The following is a 9,539-nucleotide window of genomic DNA, read 5'->3' on the forward strand; positions in this document are numbered from 1 at the left end:
CAAAGAAATTGTGGTCGTATGTAAAGGTTGTTGATGGCACCGGACTTAGTCTTCAGTTCATAGCGAATGAGACAGGAACTGAAATTGAGGGTAGCAAAGCAAAAGCTGAAATGCTTAAGTACTTATTCAAATGCTCCTTCACAGAGTAAAACCCAGGAGAATTTCCCCAATCTAGTCTTTGTACCACTGAAAAGATGAATGAAATAATTATCAGTGTCAGTGGCGTTAAGAAACAACTGAAATCGTTAAAATTGAACAAAGCTCCAAGGTCCTATGGAATTCCTATCAGATTCAATTTTGAATTTGTGGCTGGGTTAGCCCCTCTTCTAACTATAATCTATCGTATATCCCTCAAACAAAAAGCCGTGCCCAGCTCTTGGAAAAAGACACAGGTCACACCCTTTTACAGGAAGAGTAGTGGAAATGACCCACAAAAAATACCGTCCAATTCCTTTAACATCGATTTGGTCTAGAATCTTAGAACATATTTGATCTCAAACATAATGAGGCGCCGACCGAAGTGGCCGTGCGGTTAAAGGCGCTGCAGTCTGGAACCGCAAGACCGCTACGGTCGCAGGTTCGAATCCTGCCTCGGGCATGGATGTTTGTGATGTCCTTAGGTTAGTTAGGTTTAACTAGTTCTAAGTTCTAGGGGACTGATGACCACAGTAGTTAAGTCCCATAGTGCTCAGAGCCATTTGAACCATTTGAACCATAATGAGGCATCTCGAACAGAGTGCCCTCCTCAATGGCAACCAGAATGAATTCCGAAAACATCGATCATGTGAAACCCGACTCGCACTTTTCTCGCATAGCATACTGAAAGCCTTGGATCAAAGGAGTCAGGCAGATGGGTAATTCTTGATTTCAAAAAAGCATTTGACTCAGTACCACACCTGCACTTGGTTCAAATGGCTCTAAGCACTATGGGACTTAACATCTGAGGTCATCAGTCCCATAGACTTAGAACTACTTAAACCTAACTAACCTAAGGACATCACACACGTCCATGCCCGCGGCAGGATTCGAACCTGCGACCGTAGTAGCAGCGCGGTTCCGGACTGAAGCGCCTAGAACCACTCGACCACAGTGGCCGGCCCACACCTGCGCTTATTGTTATAAGTACGATCATATGGGGTATCAAGTAAATTTGTGATTAGGTTGAGGACTTTTCGATAGGGTGCACGCAGCACGTTATCTTGGATGGAGAGCCATTGCCAGATGTACAAGTGACTTCAGTTACCTCACAGTTAATGACCTTGCAAACAACAATAACGGTAAAATCTGGTATTTTGCAGATGATGCAGTTATCTATAAAGAAGTACTGCCTGAAAGAAGCTGCATAAATATTCAGTCAGGTTTTGATAGGATTTAAAAGTGGTGCAGAGATTGGCAACTTGCTTTAAAGGTTCAAAAATGTAAAATTTTGCACTTCCCCAAAACAAAAAAACGAATTATCCTATGAATGTAATGTCAATGAGTCACTGTTGGAATCGGCCAACTCATACAAATAACTCGGTGTAACACTTTGTACGGATATGAGATGGAATTATCACGTAGGCTCAGTTGTGGGTAAAGCAGGTGGTAGACTTCTGTTTATTGGTAGAATACTGGGGAAGTGCAGTCAGTCTACAAAGATATTGCTTACAAATTACTCATCGACCGGCTCTACATTGAAGAGTCAAAGAAGCTGGTACACCTGCCTAATATCGTGTAGGGCATGCGCGAGCACGCAGAAGTGCCGTAACACGATGTAGCATGGACTCGACTAATGTCTAAAGTAGGGCTGGAGGGAACTGACACCATGAATCCTGCATCGCCGTCTACAAATCCGTCAGAATACGAGGGGGTTGACGTCTCTTCTGAACAGCATGTTGCAAGGCATCCCAACTATACTCAATAATGTTCATGTCTGGGGAGTTTGGTGGCCATCGGAAGTGTTTAGACTCAGAATACAGTTCCCGGAGACGCTCTGTAGCAATTCTGGACTTGTGGGATGTTGCCTTGTCCTACTGGAATAGCCCAAGTCCGTCCGCATGCACAATGTAGATGAATGGATGCAGGTGACCAGACAGGATGCTTACGCACGTGTCATCTATCAGAGTCGCATCTAGACGTACAAGGGGTCCCATATCACTCCAACTGCACACGCCCACGCCATAACAGAGCCTCCACCAGCTTGAACAGTCCTCTGCTGATACGCAGGGCCCATGGGTTCATGAGGTTGTTTCCATACCCATACACGTCCATCCGCTCAAAACAATTTCAAACGACAGTCGTCCGACGAGGCAACGTGTTTCCAGTACATCAACAGTAAAATGTTAGTGTCGATGGGCCCCGGGCGGGGCGTACAGCTTTGTGTCGTGCAGTCACCAAGTGTACACGAGTGAGCCTTCGCCTCCGAAAGTCCATATCGATGAGGTTTGGTTTGGATGGTTTGCACGCTGACACTTGTTGGTGGCCCAGCATTGAAATCTGCAGCAGTTTGCAGAAGGGTTGCACTTCTGTCACATTGAACGATTTCTTCAGTCGTCGTTGGTCCCGTTCTTCATCGCTACCTCGGAGATGCTGTGTCCCATCGCTCGTGCACCGACTATAACACCATGTTCAAACTCAAATCTTGATAACGTTCCACTGTAGTAGCAATAACCGATCTAACAACTGCACCAGTAACTTGTCTTTTATAGCCGTTGCCAAGTGCAGCGTCGTATTCTGCCTGTTTACATATCTCTGTATTTGAAGACGCATGCTATTACCAGATTTTTGGCGCTTCAGTGTAGAATACTGCTCAAGTCTGTGGGACCCTTACCAAATAGGACTACAGGGAATACGGAACGTATACAGAGAAGGGCAACTTGAATGGTCACAAGTTTATTTGATCCGTGGGAGAGTGTCACAGAGATACTGAAGGAACTGAAATCACAGATTCTTTAAAATAGACGTAAACTATTCCGAGAAAGTCAGTTAACAAAGTTTCAGAAATCGGCTTTAAATAATAACTCTAGGAATATGCTATAGCCCGCTATGGATCAATCACACAGAAATCGTGAGGATAAGATGTGAATAATTACTACACGCACAGAGGTATTCAAACAATCATTCGTCCTGCGCTGCATACGTGAATGGAACGGGAAGAAACCCTAATAACTGATACAATAGGTGTACCCTCCGCCGTGCACCTCACAGTGGTTTGCAGAGTACAGATGTAGATGTAGATGTGGATGCTCTGATTCCATACAACCAGCTGTCACACACACATCACTTCACTGATATTTCTAGCGTCAGTAATAGAAGATTACTTGACTGATTGGTTACAGTTTTACAACAATCCAAAGCCACCAGTTTGCACATATTGTTCCCGTTGAGCTCATCTTCGCAATTTGATCCATCTATGACAATGACCCCCGTCTAATATACGTGAATGAGTCAATGTAATAGCTTATCGGGACGCTGACGTAAGTGTTTTGTTCTTCTGGCGTGCCACGCCAGAATAAAGTGAGTGGCCGTTACAAAACATTTTCGTGCAAACATCGGTCCAGCTTCCATAGTGAGATCGCCTCTTACTAAGTTTTCTCTTCTTCCACAGGATGACCAGAGCATTTACGATAAGGCAATGTAAGATCAGTATGTCCTTATTGTAAAGCTGTTTTTGTAATGCCATTTAGCCTGAAGGTGAGGTATTCCCTCGAAACATATCGCTAAATATAATAAGTAATACAATAGGTGACAAAGTTTGTGACTGGTAGCGGTAATTAAAAAAAAAAAAAAAAAAAAAAAATTACGTATTTCTTGAGACAGTCACGGTCGAAAAATAGTCAAAATGCCATCAAATTATAAATTTATTAATCTTCCTGATTATAAGAGTATCATAAACTCCTAGACAAAAGGATCCACTTCAAAGATGATTAAGAAAGCAAGTGCAACTATCCTCATTGGTAACTGATGTTATTGTTTTATTTTTTTATATACAGGGTCTCTCTCCTAAGGGTCGTCAGGCACACTTCCCCTAATTTTTTGCCAGATATTGGCAATTTCGTTTTTCCATTATGTAGCTAGAATCAGCCCAAGCAAATACTATTCGACACCTATTTCAAGAGACACCCGGTGTCGACAGAAAGCATCGGTTTGTTTCCCGTTACGAACAAAATTATTTTCAAAACGGAATTTTAATTGCCAATTCAATAGCTCGCTAACGGCCTTGCCGCAGTGGTAATCCCGGTTCCCGTCAGATCACCGAAGTTAAGCTCTGTCGGGCTGGGCTAGCACTTAGATGGGTGACCATCCGGTCTGCCGAGCGCTGCTGGCTAGCGGGGTGCACTCAGCCCTTGTGAGGCAAACTGAGGACCTACTAGATTGAGAAGTAGCGGCTCCGGGAGAGCGGTGTGCTGGCCACATGCCCCTCCATATCCGCACCCAGTGACGCCTATGGACTGAGGATGACACGGCGGCCGGTCGGTACCTTTGGGCCTTCGTGGCATCTTCGGGAGGCGTTTTGCTTAGCTTTAGCTTCATTCGGTAGGTCGTACCAGATTAGTCTACTGAGGTATTCTTTTTACCAATATCTACTAACAGGGACAGTAAAATACGAAGAATAACCAGGATTCCAACAATAACAGCAACACTCTGGCCCGCGCTGATCGTTACCACCTTGCAGCAGCGCTGCCTTGTCGCTTCTAGAGTAGTGATTATTCTTCGTGTTTTAAAGGTTCAAATGGTTCAAATGGCTCTGAGCACTATGCGACTTAACTTCTGAGGTCATCAGTCACCTAAAACTTAGAACTAATTAAACCTAACAAACCTAAGGACATCACACACATCCATGCCCGAGGCAGGATTCGAACATGCGACCGTAGCGGTCGCTCGGCTCCAGACTGTAGCGCCTAGAACCGCACGGCCACTGCGGCCGGCCTTCGTGTTTTATTGTCCCTGTTAATACATATCGATAAAACGAATATCGCACTTGACTAATTTGGTACGTTCTATTGAATGGGCACCGAGCGAGGTGGCGCAGTGGTTAGCACACTGGACTCGCATTCGGGAGGACGACGGTTCAATCCCGTCTCCGGCCATCCTGATTTAGGTTTTCCGTGATTTCCCTAAATCGTTTCAGGCAAATGCCGGGATGGTTCCTTTGAAAGGGCACGGCCGATTTCCTTCCCAATCCTTCCCTAACCCGAGCTTGCGCTCCGTCTCTAATGACCTCGTTGTCGACGGGACGTTAAACACTACCCACCTCCACCTCCTCTATTGAATGGGCAGGTAAAATTCAGTTTTAAAAATAATTTTGTTCCTAACGGGAAACAGACCCTCGCTTTCCGTCGACACCGGGCTTCGCATAAAAGATGTGATGATCAATATTACCACAATTGCTAATTATTTTTACTTCAAATCAAATTATACTTATTGACTTTAATTGGCTGGATGAAAATTATTAGCTTTAGGTCAAAAGGCCATTTTTGGTTAATGGCGCGCTTTGTGAAAAATGACCACGTATCCAGAGCGCTTAAGGTGCTCGATGGTTGCGTCACGAAACAAGGCGCTTCTAACGTAATCGATGGTAACAAGAAAGTAACTGTGTAATTAAAACAGGAGATCTGAGAGATTTGTTCTTTTACCGAATAAAAACAAGTTTGAAATGCAATATTCCAATTATTACTGACAAAAAGATACGTCTAGTACAACTTCCATCCTTATCGTGTCGATGCGAAGACAAGAAGAAGACAGTCTAGTGTCCCATAGTTCGCATAGAAAACAGTTATAGGAGACCATACATTGCTGTAACACCAACGTGTTAAACATATTGTTTTCTACTAGACTTCACTTTTACATAAGTACAACAAAAAAAATAATTTTTTACTGTTCACTCAATAGACTCGACATAAACTAGCAAACGTATTAATTGAAATAATAGTAGCAACTGTTAAGTGGCAGTCCAAAAGCAGAATATCGTTTAACGTTGTTACTATGATGTCCCTTCAGGATTATTTAATTAGGTACAAGAATTCACCCGTGTGACTATACCAAAAGATTTGTTATAGCACTTAACTCAAAGTGATGTGGTGCCAACGTGGACATGTAGTGTTGAGAAATTACACCTCAGAGGCCGTGCACGTTTGACAGGTGCATGGGGTGACCGATGTCTACGGCTTTCGAGTCAAAGGAACTGTGGGTTGAGTGCCCAGAACTACGTCCTGCTTGCGAAGAGCCATATGTAGCATCGGACTGTTAGGAGAGGATTGCATGACGTGAATCTGCTCTCCTGGCGACCGTGGCGACCACCATGTTGTACACCACAACACCGTGGACTCCGTTGCGCATGGGCAAGAAATCATGCAGAATGGACGCTCCAGAATTGTACGAACCTCGGATCTGTTTGCACCCTGATAGTCGCAGGCAACGTGTCTGGAGACAACCCGGTTATATCGAAAACCCCCAACGCGGTGATCCACATGTGCAACATAGAGATGGGGGAGTGATGTTCTGAGGTGGCTTGCCATGGAACCACCGAACACCTCTCATGATTGCTGAGGGCAATCTCACTTCTTACGCTACAGGAACGAGATTCTGCAACGCAGCGTAACCGTATCGCTAACATTTTGGTGACAATTTCATCTTGATGGATAATAACTCGCGTGCCCATCGTGCTGTTCTCGTGTACACGCTTATTCAGCACCCTAAGATCAACAGAATGAAGTGGCCCTGCTCCCCGGATATGAATCCAGCGTAGAATTGCGGGATCTACTGAGACGAGCAGTTTCTGGACATCCACAACGACCGCATACTTTTCATGACTTACACATTATCGCTATTTAAAATGTTGCCCAGGGCCGGTTTGATGATATTATCGATGGTATGCCACAACGGATTCGAGCCTACATCCGAGCAATGGGCCGTTCCAACACGTACTCAAGTTGCTAAGGAGCGCTGTGAAAAACCCTCCCATGGAATATATATGATTTGTTCGCTACACGTATGTTTATTTTTATGAATTGGTGATCTGAACACTTTTTCAAATGAATATATACGATTGCCTCAGAACCAACGTTTGTTTCCTGTGCCGCGAACTTGGAACAAAGAGATAACGCAAAAAGTTTTTTGATGTAGAGGTAGATGATGAAACGTGTCTCTCAACCATAAATAGCACTAAAATAGTGAGCTACTGATAACACTGCTGGGAAGCATTTTTAATTCGTAGATATATTTATTTATTTAATTTATTTGTCCATATAAATCTCTTATTCAGTACATATGTCGTACACAGGCTACTGGACAGGAAACCTTTTTATCTATTGGTTTTTCAAACATCAAACATACATTATTTAAATTTTTATAACAAATTGGATCTATACAGTTAATAATTACCGTTTTTTAAATACTGTGTATTTTTAACTTATTTCTACAACTAAAGATACAAATTACATTTTTTCTTGCATGAGATACTGTGATATTGAATATTAGCAATTTTTCAGCAGGTAGGCTGTCACAGACTTTTTATAGCTCTGTAGTTCCGGAAAAGGTTTTATATGTCTTGGTAGTCTGTTGTATAGTTTTGTTCCTGCATGATTTACACCTGTCTGGCATAATGTGGTGTTACAATGATTAACATGTATGTCACTGTCTGACCTGGTACTGTAATCGTGGACACTTTTGTTTTGAGGAAAAAGGTTTTCTTTTCTCAGTATACTTTCTTTGACATGCGTGACTACTTCCAGCATTTAAATGTAGGGGAGGGGTAAGATCTTTAAAGAAAGATTTGCATGGTTTTCTGATGCTCACTTGTTTCGTTATTCTTATAGTTGCATTTTATTTCCTGAAAACTGTTATGGCGTGGTGTACATTTCCCCGGAAAATGATACCATCCTTCAGTATTGAATGTACACGAGCAAAGTGTACAGCCCTAACCGTTTCTGCACTAGTATTGTTGCAAAGAATTCTTCCTATGTAGCTCATTTTTGCTAGTTTAGAGTTTAGAGATGTGATATGAGTGCTCCATCTAAGATTTTCCTGGATATGAACCCCAAGAAATTTAGTTTCATTGACAGCACTAATGATTTGGTTATCTATACATATTATGGGTTGTGGCACATTTTTATTTTGATCTGTGTGGAAATTTATGAATACTGTTTTTCACAGATTAACTATTAGCCTGTTTCTGGTAAACCATTAAGGCACTTCTTTTGTAATATCTTTTGCAGATGCAGTGAGATTTTCTTCTTTATTTCCTTCAATCAATAGAGTAGTGACATCTGAAAACAGTACAGGTTGAGAATCCCTAACGTGTGATGGAAAATCATTAATGTATAACAATAAAAGGAGGAGACCTAAAATAGAGCCCTGTGGAACACCATGAATTAGTCCACATGATTCTGAAAAGTGTACCTGGAGCTCATTTCTTCCCATGTACTTAATTTCAGTTACCTGTGAACGATATTTCAAATATGATTTAATCCACTGATTTGGCACACCTCTTACACCATACCATTCAAGTTTCCTTAGGAAAACAGAAAGGTCAATCACATCAGAAGCATTTGTTTGGTCCAGTAATAAACGTGAGATATTTCTGTGATGGTCCACTGCATTTAAGACATGGTTTATCATGTTGAAAGTGGCTGTTTCAGTTAATCGCTGTGGTCTGAAGACATGTTCACATCCAGTAATTTCCTCTGAACGTTAGTCACATTTTAAGATAAATCCAGGTGTTCGAGTAATTTTCGATGAGGAGTAGTGAGAAAGCCGTGAAGGAAACAGTACGTATGCGGTAGCAAGCTGTAAACCTAAATACCTTGTCGGCATTGTGAAACTCGGTTACGAAATTGTTTGTGACCAGCAGGACATTACGAGCGACTTTCTCTCGTTAGAGGCTGAGCCGCTTTCGATGCCGCCTTCCAATAGGCTTTAGCTTTCTGAACAGCTATGATTCTCATTTCAGATCCGCTGTAATCCGTACATGTCACGGCTTTAGTGCTTAACATCTCTTAACATCGGCATCAAGCACTCTGTTGTTGTTTTTCGTGGCTCATTCAGCCTGTTGTACCTCGACGAAAAGGAAACGCGCTAGATACGTTGCTGACTCCTGTCATGTCACAAACTAAATTATGTGCATTACGTAATCTACATCCTCTGCGCAGCATGTTTCGGAGATTACATAATGTACGAAAATATCATTTTACTCCATTCCAACGGAACCTCTTAACATATCCTACTTTTATCTAACTTTACTGCCACTGACGTTACGCGAGCTTTCTTCTGTGGCTTCCATTTCTGCAAAATAATAAGAGACCCAGACTGACAAACAAATTCTTAAGCAATGGCGGGATATAATTTTTCCATAGTCAGCTCACACTCTTTAGGATTCTTTCAGTGAATCTGACTGGTATTTTGTTTCATTGCAATTACAGTTACATGGTCTTTCCACCTTTAGAAGTTCTAGATGGGCTCCCTCCGATCCGTTAGTGATATCTGTCATTGAGTACCGATAATGCAGTCAAACAGTATCCAATCTTTGTTCTCGTTTGCGTTCATTGTATATCTTCTACTTG

The 9,539-nt window shown here is 42.4% G+C and overlaps 1 pseudogene; it reads left to right on the forward strand.

The window, feature by feature from the left end:
• Positions 1-4,188: 4,188 nt before the first annotated feature.
• Positions 4,189-4,306, forward strand: LOC124709482 (annotated as a pseudogene).
• The last annotated feature ends 5,233 nt before the right edge of the window (positions 4,307-9,539 follow it).

The sequence above is a fragment of the Schistocerca piceifrons genome, chromosome 7 (genome assembly GCF_021461385.2).
Source record: "Schistocerca piceifrons isolate TAMUIC-IGC-003096 chromosome 7, iqSchPice1.1, whole genome shotgun sequence".
Taxonomy (NCBI): domain Eukaryota; kingdom Metazoa; phylum Arthropoda; class Insecta; order Orthoptera; family Acrididae; genus Schistocerca; species Schistocerca piceifrons.